Source organism: Oryx dammah, unplaced genomic scaffold (assembly GCF_014754425.2).
Source record: "Oryx dammah isolate SB20612 unplaced genomic scaffold, SCBI_Odam_1.1 HiC_scaffold_24, whole genome shotgun sequence".
NCBI classification, from domain to species: Eukaryota; Metazoa; Chordata; class Mammalia; order Artiodactyla; family Bovidae; genus Oryx; species Oryx dammah.
In genome coordinates, this window is record NW_024070208.1 from 60,867,794 (window position 1) to 60,879,975 (window position 12,182).

A 12,182-nucleotide genomic window follows, 5' to 3' on the forward strand; every position below is an offset into this window, starting at 1 on the left:
GTGTTCAGCTTCTGTCAGTTCATCGTTTTGCCATTTTTCTACAAGTCGTTGTGTCCACATGAGCCACGATAAGCCCCAAAACAAGGTTGAGCCTATAATTTGTCTTCCAAATGAGGTTAAAGTGAGTATAAATATTGTTTCAGAGTACAACCTTGAAATGGAAATTATCTGAAGCAATGTGGTAAATTAGGGTTATTCTGAGTAATCCTTTCAGCCCTAGAAGAGGCAGAGTAGACCCTGAAGTCCTTGACCTATAGCTTTCTCTGTTGTGCCCTAAATGAAAATATCCACCTTATCATTTGATCCTCCATCCCTGGACACTGACACTCCTAGTTCATACATGGCACACATGCCATTTACTCTAAAGCAGGCGAAGGTAGAGTCGGTTTAATAGGGTGAAGTTGCTATTCATTTTCTCTCTAGCTTTTTCTCATCACTTCAGTTTTTTTTTTTTCCTTCTCTTTTCTTGCTTCAAATTTCCTCAGTACTATAATGAAGTGAAAAATGTACAGCCATAGACACTTTAATCATTATCAAAATATACAGAAGGATTAAGTGACTTAGTTTATATTATCCTCTAATCACTGTTTATTCTATGATTCTCAAGGGCCCAGAAAGTGCTCCACAGTCTTTATGTAGAAGTATCTACTTGATTTGCCTTGATTTAAAGGAACGCGACCTTAGTGTTTTCTGCATACACGGGGATGAAACAGCATCTCTCGACACTTGTCCCCCAGTGCTGTGGTAGTCATATACCAGTACTGTTTTCTGTGGTTTTCTATTGACTTAGCTGCATGCAATTTTCTTAATTGTCAACATCACTGCCCATTGTTTATTTCTCTTTATATTTCTCCATAAATAAATATTGTTAATGTACACATTATATACCTTTATATCCAGAAATGAGAAGTGAAATGTTTAACCTTGTCATGATTTACTTTCCAGCTGGAGAGCTGTTAATAATGTAAGATTACATAAAACCCTGTTAACATAATGTGATTGGGCATTAATCTATATCAAAGCAATGTTTTTATAATAATTTCCCAAATAACTGATTGTTGTGTGCACAGATCTTCCCAGGTACATAAAATAGACTTCGAAATATATCTTGACCACTCATTACCTCCTCCCATGATGAAAACTCATCATATTAAAGACAAATTTCACATTATGCAGTTTTATTAAAAGGTAGTATGTTTTTCACCACTCTATTCTTATATGTCTTTATATAAATTATCATATATCAGTAATATGACAGAATTTAAGGTGGCAACATTTTGTTTTAATCAATGTCACCATTACCACAGTGACACTTGCATGAAAATATACAAATGATCTAGAATCAGTTTTTTTAAACAATGTAATTATTGAATACTTACTATGCATTCCACACTATGCTATGTTTAAGATTTGCATATTTGTTTAGCGTATGTAAAAGAAATCTGTGAGTCTTCATTCTTCATATTTGGGTTACACAGATAACTACCTTCACTTTTAGAATATTTTATTTTCATAATGATGAATGTACCCTGCTAGGTCATACCTGTGTTATTTCTGACTGCTAATGTTTAAGCTGCATTAAATCTAGTTTCATTGAACATCTTGAGTGTAAATCCTATATGCTCATAAAAATGAACTATAATCTATGTCAGATAATGATCATTTTAGAGGTGCAATTTTAAATGATCTGAAAATTTTGATGTCTTATTGCTTCCAGAATGAGCTTCATTATTTGACTTTTTGTCCTTTTCCAGGGAATAAGCTGGAATTTTAGGCATAAATCCCATGATATTATAAAAAAAAAATTTATTGGGGAAGCTCAGGAGCTTGTGTTCAAGGCAGCAACATTTGGCTTGGATGAAGTGGATGAAATATTTTTATTTTATTATTGTAGGTTTGATAATTTACACACTAATTTCCAAAGTTCCTCATAGTTTGTCACTCAAAGGCTTTGGTTCAGTTCATTTCAGTTGCTCAGTCGTGTCTAACTCTTTGCGACCCCATGCACTGCAGCATGCTAGGCTTCCCTGTCCTTCACCAACTCCCAGAGTTTACTTAAACTCATGTCCATTGAGTCAGTGATGCCATCCAACCATCTCATCTTCTGTTGTCCCCTTCTGCTCCTGCCTTCAATCTTACCCAGCATCAGGGTCTTTTCAAATGAGTCAGTTCTTTGCATCAGGTGGCCAAAATTTTGGAGCTTTGGCTTCAGCATCAGTCCTTCAAATGAATATTCAGGACTGATTTACTTTAGGATGGACTGGTTGGATCTCCGTGCAGTCCAAGGGACTCTCAAGAGTCTTCTCCAACACCACAGTTCAAAACCATCAGTTCTTCAGGGCTCAGCTTTCTTTATGGTTCAACTCTCACATCCATCCATGACTACTGGAAAAACAATAGCTTTGACTAGACACACTTTTGTTGGTAAAATAATGTCTCTACTTTTTAACATGTTGTCTAGGTTGGTCATAACTTTTCTTCCAAGGAGCTCCTGCTGCTAACTCGCTTCAGTCGTGTCCGACTCTGTGTGACCCCAAAAATGGCAGCCCACCAGGCTCCCCGTCCCAGGGATTCTCCAGGCAAGGACACTGGAGTATGTTGCCATTTCCTTCTCCAATGCATGAAAGTGAAAAGTGAAAGTGAAGGAGGTCAGTTGTGTCTGACTCTTCACGACCCCATGGACTGCAGCCTACCAACCTCCTCCTTCCATGGTATTTTCCAGGCAAGAGTACTGCAGTGGGTTGCCATTGCCTTCTCTGCCTCCAAGGAGCAACTGTCTTAATTTCATGGCTGCAGTCACTATCTGCAGTGATTTTGGAGCCCAACAAATAAAGTCTGCCAGTTTCCACAGTTTCCCCATCTATTTGTCATGAAGTGATGGGACCAGATGCCCTGATCTTAGTTTTTTGAATGGCTTAGCAGGCATCTTTACCACTGAGCAACCTGGGAAGCCCTGTATATGTATGTGTGTGTATATTTGGATTTTTTTTTTTTGAATGCTGAATTTTTTCCTAGATACATCATGATGTATGCCAAAATTCATTAGAATTATTTGGCAGTTTGCTAGTTTTTCTCCATTTAAAAATATGTAATTTTCTTAGACTGACTTTAACTTTTAATGTAACATTTTATTTATCTTTGTTTATTTTTCCTATTCTGGTTCCTTTCTTATACTTTGTTGTTTTTTTCTGAAAATAAAAATAATTAAATGTGAGCCATATAGGTTTGCATATTTTTATACTTAAATTTTTCATCATTTGTATAATACAACTGATTCTTTAGATATATCTGTTCAAGAGGAATGAACACAGAATACACCTTTTTAAAATATTCACGAACCCACTGTTTCTTAGGTTACCATTCTTTTCCAGAAGTTACTTTGTTATTAGTTATGCAAAATATTCACTGACAACTTTCAGAAGCTCATATTTTTCAAAGTTCTGTGCCTCAAACTATCTTTGTTTCTTTGTGTTTTGTTTTTCTCTTTTATTGGTTCTCAGTTTTATTATATCTACAACAGATGATAAAATTATATACTATAGACAGAAAAGGAGAAAGCAATGGCACCCCACTCCCATACTCTTGCCTGGAAAATCCCATGGACAGAGGAGCCTGGTAGGCTGCAGTCCATGGGGTTGCTAAGAGTCGGGCACGACTGAGCAATTTTTCTTTCACTTTTCACTTTTATGCATTGGAGAAGGAAATGGCAACCAACTCCAGTATTCTTGCCTGAATCCCAGGGACAGAGGAGCCTAGTGGGCTGCTGTCTATGGGGTCGCACAGAGTCAGACACGACTGAAGCAACTTAGCAGCAGCAGCAGCATAGACAGAAATTTAATTTTTAAGTTTTTTAATAAAGACTGATCAACGATTTAAACTTCTGGCAAATATGACCATTTTCTTCAACATCTGCAGAAAGTGTCAGGAAATTCAAAGTTTGTAAACACTTTTCTACATGGCATATTCAAAAATTCACAAGCACATATGATCATTACTTTTCTACATATTAAATAACATTAACAGTGGAAAGTAAAAAAAATAAAATAAAAAGGTAGCTGTTGAAATCTATATAGAGGTTCCCAGGTGGTAGCATGGTAAAAATTTACCCACCAATATAAGAGACACAAGACATGGGTTCAATCCCTAGGTTTTGGAAAATCCCCTGGAGTAGAAAATGGCAAACCACTCTGGTATTCTTGCCTGGAAAATTCCATGGACAGAAGAACCTTGCAGGCTACAGTTCAGGGGGTCACAGTTGCAAAAGGTCACAATAGCAAAGAGACATGACTAAGTGAGCACAAGCATAAACAAGCACAATGAAGTCTATAACAAGTAGCAGGCTAGGTAGATAAGTAATAAATTTTGCCCTGAATTTGTTTTGCTTAACAGTATGATTTGATTTCTGAACAACTGACTGAATATATATATATATATCAAAGTTTATCCATACACTGTTTTAAAATGTACCCTGTTCCAGAAGAGCCTTTCTTCAGGAGAGCCTTACTTTGTGCCACCAAACCCTGTTTTGCCCAATGTTTTTGTTGCATCATTTATCTATTTTAAACTTGGTTTTCCTTAAAAGCCAGTTTTTGTTTTCTGTTTAAGATGCTTCCCAAACTTAACCTATTTGCTAAATGATTTTAGATGAAGGAAATTATTTGAAAACTATGTAATATTTTAATATTCTGCTATTGCTTCAAAAAACCACTCTGCTTTCACATGCTGTTATACTTTATTTCTTTATATAGATAAATAAAAAACTAAAGGCAGGCCCTAGCAGTAGCAAGAAAGTTGGGTATAAATGGCGGCCCACATACCATATGTCCAGATACTTAAAAGTTAAAATCCCGTTAACAGATTGTGAAATAAAGTATATTCTATCCTTCTGCCTTGACAAATATATCTTCATAAGTCCTGGAAATCCAGGATTGAATTTGAAAATATTGGACTTCTTACGGTTCCAGAATAAAGTATGATATTATGTAGAGAGTCAGCCTGAGTGCAGTCCACATTCTGTTCCCATCCATGGCCCCCTTCTGCACTCTGAGAAGCTCAGAACATATGCAGGTGGGCCAGTTGCTCATAAGACCAAGTTTTGTTCATATACCCTGAAAACAAATTGAGTTGGCCACTATGTCTATGAACAGACCTGGGGTAAATGTCCATGCAAACTCCAGTATTGGTCTTAGAACCATTTGAATTTAGAATTTCACTCTCAAGTATCCCATGTATGACCTCCAAAAGTAGAGGCATGGGCTCTAAGTGGAAACTCCCTTGGCCAACGGGGAGTGGTATGTGTAGTAATGGAATCTAGTAGGCTGCAAAACATGGGACTTATGCAGATGACCTTTCTCCATGCTGAAAAGACAGTGGTGCATTGGTGAAATTCTTGTCTCCAAGTGCACTAGAGAAATATCCCAGATGGAATGAAACAGAAACACTCACAGACTGATTTAAGGTTATCAGAACATATTACTTCTCAAACTAAATTAAAGTTCACAAAGAGAAGCAAGAAGAAAGATACTAGGGGGATAAACACACAGGGAAAGGTACTTATTGGTGGAAGAATCATACTATCTGAATCCTGAGATATGCAATGGTCATACTACTTCTCAGTCTCTCTCTCTTCCCCTCATTCTTTTGGCCTCTCCTTTACTCTCTCCTCCTTAACAGCTTCTCCAAATATAGCTTGGGTATAAGAATGAGAAACAAAATTTGAACAAATGGATTCCAACAGATGGAACCATGGCTGGGCCAGCGATACACACACCTTTTACTACAAAGATGCACAAAAATAAGTAAAATATGCTTTACAACATCTGTAACTTGCCAATTTTTTGAGCTGAGCTGGTGGCCAAAATAGAACTGTACTAAGTGTAGTCAAACTCATGTCCATTGAGTTGGTGATACCATCCAACCATCTCATCCTCTGTCTTCCCCTTCTCCTAATGCCTTCAATCAGTGCAAGCATCAGGGTCTTTTCCAAGGAGTCAGCTCTTCGCATCAGGTGGCCAAAGTATTGGAGTTTCAGCTTCAGCATCAGTCCTTCCAATGAATATTCAGGACTGATTTCCTTTAGGATGGAGTGGTTGGATCTCCTTGCAGTCCAAGGGACTCTCAAGAGTCTTCTCCAACACCACAGTTCAAATGCATCAATTCTTCAGCACTCAGCTTTCTTTATGGTCCAACCCTCACATCCATACATGACTACTGGAAAAACTATAGCTTTGACTGGATGGACGTTTGCTGTCAAAGTGATGTCTCTGCTTTTTAATAGGTTGTCTAGGTTGGTCATAACTTTTCTTCCAAGGAGAAATTGTCTTTTAATTTCATGGCTGCAGTCACTACCTGAAGTGATTTTGGAGGCCCCCAAAATAAAGTTTGTCACTGTTTCCATTGTTTCCCCATGAAGTGATGGGACCAGATGCCATGAGCTTGGTTTTCTGATTGTTGAGTTTTAAGTGAAAATTTTCACTCTCCTCTTTCACTTTCATCAAGATGCTCTTTAGTTCTTTTCTTTCTGCCATAAAAGTGGTGTCATCTGCATATCTGAGGTTATTGATATTTCTCCTGGCAATCCTGAATCTTGGAGGATGAAAATGTCCATCCTCCTCCGATTGCCCCACCACCAGTTGAAATCCCTGATCATTTTATAATGTCACGAGACAAACACCACATGAGCCATATTCTATCAAAGCAACATATCATGATGCCAGCACCTCCTCTGCAACATGTGCCCCATGAGCACTATAATCAGCCACATAAGGATATTCATGCTTCTCCAGCAGAACTGCTCCACTTCTGCCTTGCTCAGTCAAGAAACCTTCCTAATTGAACAAGGGTTTAATAGTCAACAAAATTCAACAGCAACTTAGTAATTCTCCTGATTCAGGATGACTCAAATTCAGGTGCTAAAGAACTACCACCTACTGCTCTAGCATCTGCTCACCATCATCCTGAATATCAGGGTCAACTACTGGTCTCACACTCTTGAAAGGTTGTTGCTGAACAATGCAAAGATACCAGGATTCTTGGCCTCTGGAGGAGAAGAATTCAATCGGGCCAGAGACGAGGCTTGATCACTCAGAGCTTTTGTGTAATAAAGTTTTATTAAAGTATAAAGGAGATAGAGAAAGCTTCTGACATAGGCATCAGAAGGGGGCAGAAAGAGTACCCCCTTGCTAGTGTTAGCCATGGAGTTATATACTCTCTAAGTAGTTATTACAGTGAATCAAAAGAATGTCTGGAGGTTATAAAGACCTCACTAAACCTACTCCCATAATTTACACCTTAAGATGACAGGATTAGCCAGAAGTTTTTTCCAGAGACTGTCTTCAAGCAGGATACATTATTGTTATATAATCTTAAGGAATGTACAGGGACAAAAAAGTTTGTCCTTTCTTCCTCCTTGAGAATTCCAGGCCCTTCTCTCCTTGAGGACCCCTAGACTTCTTATCAACCTGCCTAGGAAATGACTCTCTCACTCTTAGCATATTATGCCTCCACAACAACAATATATACTACCCCAACGTCCTCCACCATTCAATAAACCATTCAGTGCCACAGCCTCCCCAGGCCATAGGTACTCCTCACTTGATGTATAGCTGAGTTCCACCTCCACCAATGACCTCTGCTCCACCACCAATTACCCCTCCCCTGGGCATATCATTGCCCAGATGCCAGCTTATATGAATCATCCTCCAAGACCTTCCTCACCTCAACATGGAGGTCCTCCTGTAACTGTACCTCCTCCTCACCATTATAACCCTCACTCTTCACCCCAGTTCACTGAAGATCAAGGAACCCTGAGCCTTCTATTTATACAACCAAGGGGAACCAGCCCTGGTATGTAGCCTTCACCAAGAGGGCCACCTCCTCCACAAATGCAGGGCCCTCCTTCTCAAACCCCACTTTCTGAACTACATCATCCCTATCAGACAAGATATAGACCATATTACCAATAATAATAGTATTCCGAACTGAAGGTATGATGAGGAAGCAAAACTTCCCCAAGCCTTGACCTCATACTGAGGTGGCTAAAAACATTTAGGGTCTTGTCTCTTGAAATGGTTTTAAGTCTTGACTTAGGGTTGATATCAAGTACTATACTGCAGTGCGGATATGTAGCTAAGTTGAACACAGCTATATTTTAACATCTTTGTTCCCTTGTTGCAGTAAATTGATCCACAGGTGACCATTTGTAAAAATTTTGAAAAAAACATTTCCATTGTTCTACTTTCAAAGGTAAACTCAACCTTTAATTTTTCTTTTGAAACACTTTGTTAATTTGTGTAAAAAGATTAAATTTTTTATGGCTGTGAAAGGCTATTTTATGTGAATTTAAGTGCAGTCACATATTGTTTTTTAAACCATGTGTTTTACCACTAATTTCTCAGAGATACAATAAAATCCTAAAAGTAAAGATATAAAAAGAAAACAGACAAAATAAAGCATCCTATAAGTGCATCTATATATTGTGGGTAAAGAGATTACTTATTATCTCTGTTTAATTTTTCTTATTAATCTTGTCATTTTTTATGTTGTTTCTATCAAAATTGAGCATTTCCAAATAGTACGCAATCTCACATCATGCCTTAGGGTTTCCACGTTCTTCTTAGAGTAAAAACTGTTTTTCAAACGTTTTTAATGATAAAAATCCTTCATTTTTTCATATGACATTTTAAAATGTTTTATATCAGGCATCACAAATTATGATGGAATAGAATTAAAAATGCTACAAAATTATAAGATTGTTTCCCTTACTTTTAATCTGCCAATCCCTTCCTTTACTATCCCTCTCTCTCTTTTTGATCTGAAAGTCTATTGTGTTAACAAAACACAAATAGACAAATTACACTAAGGCAGACAACGAAACACAGGTATTCATCAACATACGTGACTTTTTTTTTTTTTTCAGTTATTTGAAATGCTCCACTGCGGAAGTCTAAATTAAAAAAAACAAAGCAGAGGAATATATCAAGCTTAGCTCTGTCACTATGCATTAGCAAAGGTCAAATTTCCACATATGAGATGTTTTAAAGCAAAGAATCAAGGTAGATTTTTAATGAAATATGCTTAATATTCCTTTTATCCATCAAAAGGAATGAAGATAATTTTATCTTTAGTTCATCAGTGATAAGCACTTCCATGCACTTCCACAATTGTAATATAATTCATGACATGCTTTTATTCTAAATACTTGTCAGAGTCTATTAAACATCATTTCTTTCAACTTTACCTTTCAACTAGAAGTGAACAAATAGCTTTTGAATATTTAGCAGTTTCTATTTTCCAAAAGATCCTCGTTAATCTACGTTTAGCTAAAGCTCTTCATGCAATGAATGTCTGTTATTAAGAACTATATGCCTAGCAACAGAATGCTCCATTAACTTCTTGTATTTTTTTCTTCAATAAGCAAATTTTATCAAAGTTTGTAGGGTTCTAAAATTCTTTACAATAAAATCTTAAACAATTAATTGTTCACAATGATTTACATGAGTTATTTTTCACTTACCTTCTTATTTGTATTAATTTATGCCTAGATATGGGCTACCCTGGTGGCTTAGTTGCTTAGAAAGTGCCTGCAATGCAGGAGACACAGGTTTGATCTCTGGGTTGGGAAGATCCCCTGGAGAAGGAAACAGCAACCCCCTCCAGTATTCTGGTCTGGAGAGTTCCATGGACAGAGGAGTCTGGAGGGCTACAGTCCTTGGGATTACAAGTGTCAGACACAACTGAGTGATTTAACATACCTAGATACACTCACATGCAAGTAAGATATTGTTTATTTTTCAGTATGGTAGAAAATGGCAATATCAAAATCATTAGTATAATTAGAATCAGTTCAATACCAGATGTTATTATACTCTATTTTGTTTCTTTTCTTTTGATATTTTTGAAGTAGACAATTAAACCAAATCTACCCCACACTTCATAGTACATCATTGTCTTTGGTCTGTGAAAGCCTAATCTTTGCTTTGTTGGAAGAGTATATGTCAGCGGTACTGGGGATAGTGTTAGGAACAAAACCCTCATATTCCCTGGCCACACTCTAATGGTGGAGGCAGAAGAATGAAGATAGGTTTTTAATTTATGTCAGTAATAAGTGCCACTGAGAAAAATAAACAAGAGAGGTGATAAAAAAATGCTGGGACAGGGCAAAAGTGGACTCTTGTCTGAAAATAATTCCCTGATAAGTTAATACATGTAAGAAGAGTGGACAACTCATGAGGATATGAGCATTAAAAATAAGTAATAATAATAATATCAATAGCTTTAAAAAGGAGAAACTGATGTCTAGGAATAATTCCGGTGCAGCTGATGCATCAATGATAGAGTGTTAGAAGATGAAACCATAGAAGTGTGAGTGGGAAAATCATATTGAAATATTAGACCAGTTAAGTATTTTGGCTTTCACTCTCTTTGAAATGGGAAAGTTTGCATGGATTCAAGCAGCGAAGAGACATGATCTGACAGTCTTTCAGTAGATCGTTGTGGTTGCATTGGAAAAATCACACTAAAGGGAGGGAAGGACAGAAACAAGGACACCATTTGGATGCATTTACTAAATTCCAGGTATTGTATTGTGATTTCTGAACCAGGATTATAGGAATAGAGGAGGAGTTCGGGAGGTATTAAATACATGGATCCTGGCCTCAGAGGAGCTGGGTTCTAAATCCAATTTATAAACACAGTGTCAAGATATTGTAAAAGTTACATAGTCTCTCCTAATTTCAGGATCCTCATCTATAAATAAAATTTATGTATATAAAAATAAGTAGTTGATGTAAAGTGTAATACTCAATAGAATTAAGTTAAATAATGTATTACATTTTTTAATATTTGATATGGATAGGAGACATGATGGAATGAATGAGAAAATGAACTAAGGTGGATATACTCAAAACCACTGATTTGTACACTTTTAAATGAATGAATTTTATAGCATGTGAATTATGACTTGATAATAAAATAATAGAAAATAAATGAAGATAATGGTTTTATGAATATATATATATATATATTTATGCATACAGATCTTTTAGAACCATATTCATGTTTTACATACTGAAAAAAAAGGGGGGAAAGAAAGCTCAAAATTGAACTCAAATAGAAGTAAACAAATCATTCAATTATAAGTAAATAACATAACCATAACACATATAAACAGAAAGAAGGGACAAACTTAGATAAGTATGGAATAGAACATTCTGAGCATCTATGTGAAGCTGAAGCCAAAAACAACAGTATGCAAGTATTGTACTTCTGTTAGTACATTTGTTACTCAGAACTTGATTTAAGAATTGAAATTATTTTATGTATATTCTAGGGTTTAGTAAATAAGTAAATATATTGTGTATAAATATTTATCAAATATATTAGAGATGTCAGTATGAACTCTTGTTTATACAGCTTTATATATAAAGACAGACAGCCCATGGGGCCACAAAGTCAGACATAACTTAGCCACTGAACAACCACAGAGTGAAAGAGAGGTAGATTTATGGATGTATGAGAAGAAGATTTTTAAGTTAAGTAATAAATATTATTTTAACTCATTCTCATATTGACAATTATAGTTTATTTTCATGTTATATATTCCCCCATTTCTCTAATATTTAGCTATATTTTTATCACATAGAATCATTTAACAATGACATACATTTGATGAACTATTATGATAAATCTGTTACATTGCAGAAATTTACATTTCTAGTCATTGCAAGGCAAAAGGGATTTTCCTCTATATATACCATTATAATAAAAAATAAGGTATAATGAGAATATACTCACTAGAGGGGTAGATCAAATGGTACAGAATCTGCCTGCAATGCAGGAGACCTGCATTCAATCCCTGGGTTAGGAAGATCCCCTGGAGAAAGATATGACAACCACTCCAATATCCTTGCCTGGAGAATTCCATGGACAGAGAAGCCTGATGGACTCCAGTCCGTGGGGATGCAATGAATTGGACATGACTAAGCAACAAACATTCTCACACTTTCATAGCAAATATGAAGTAGATACTATCTTTATATACAATTTGAAACATAAAGAAATGATTTTGATGGCCAACAGACATGAAAAAATGTTTAACATCACTCATTATTAGAGAAATACTTATCAAAACTACAGTGAGGCATCATCTCACACCAGTCAGAATGGCCATCAAAAAATCTACA

General features: G+C 36.3%; 1 pseudogene; it reads left to right on the plus strand.

Annotated features, from left to right (window-relative positions):
• The first annotated feature begins 277 nt into the window (after nucleotides 1-277).
• On the plus strand, nucleotides 278-7,964 carry LOC120883238 (annotated as a pseudogene).
• The last annotated feature ends 4,218 nt before the right edge of the window (nucleotides 7,965-12,182 follow it).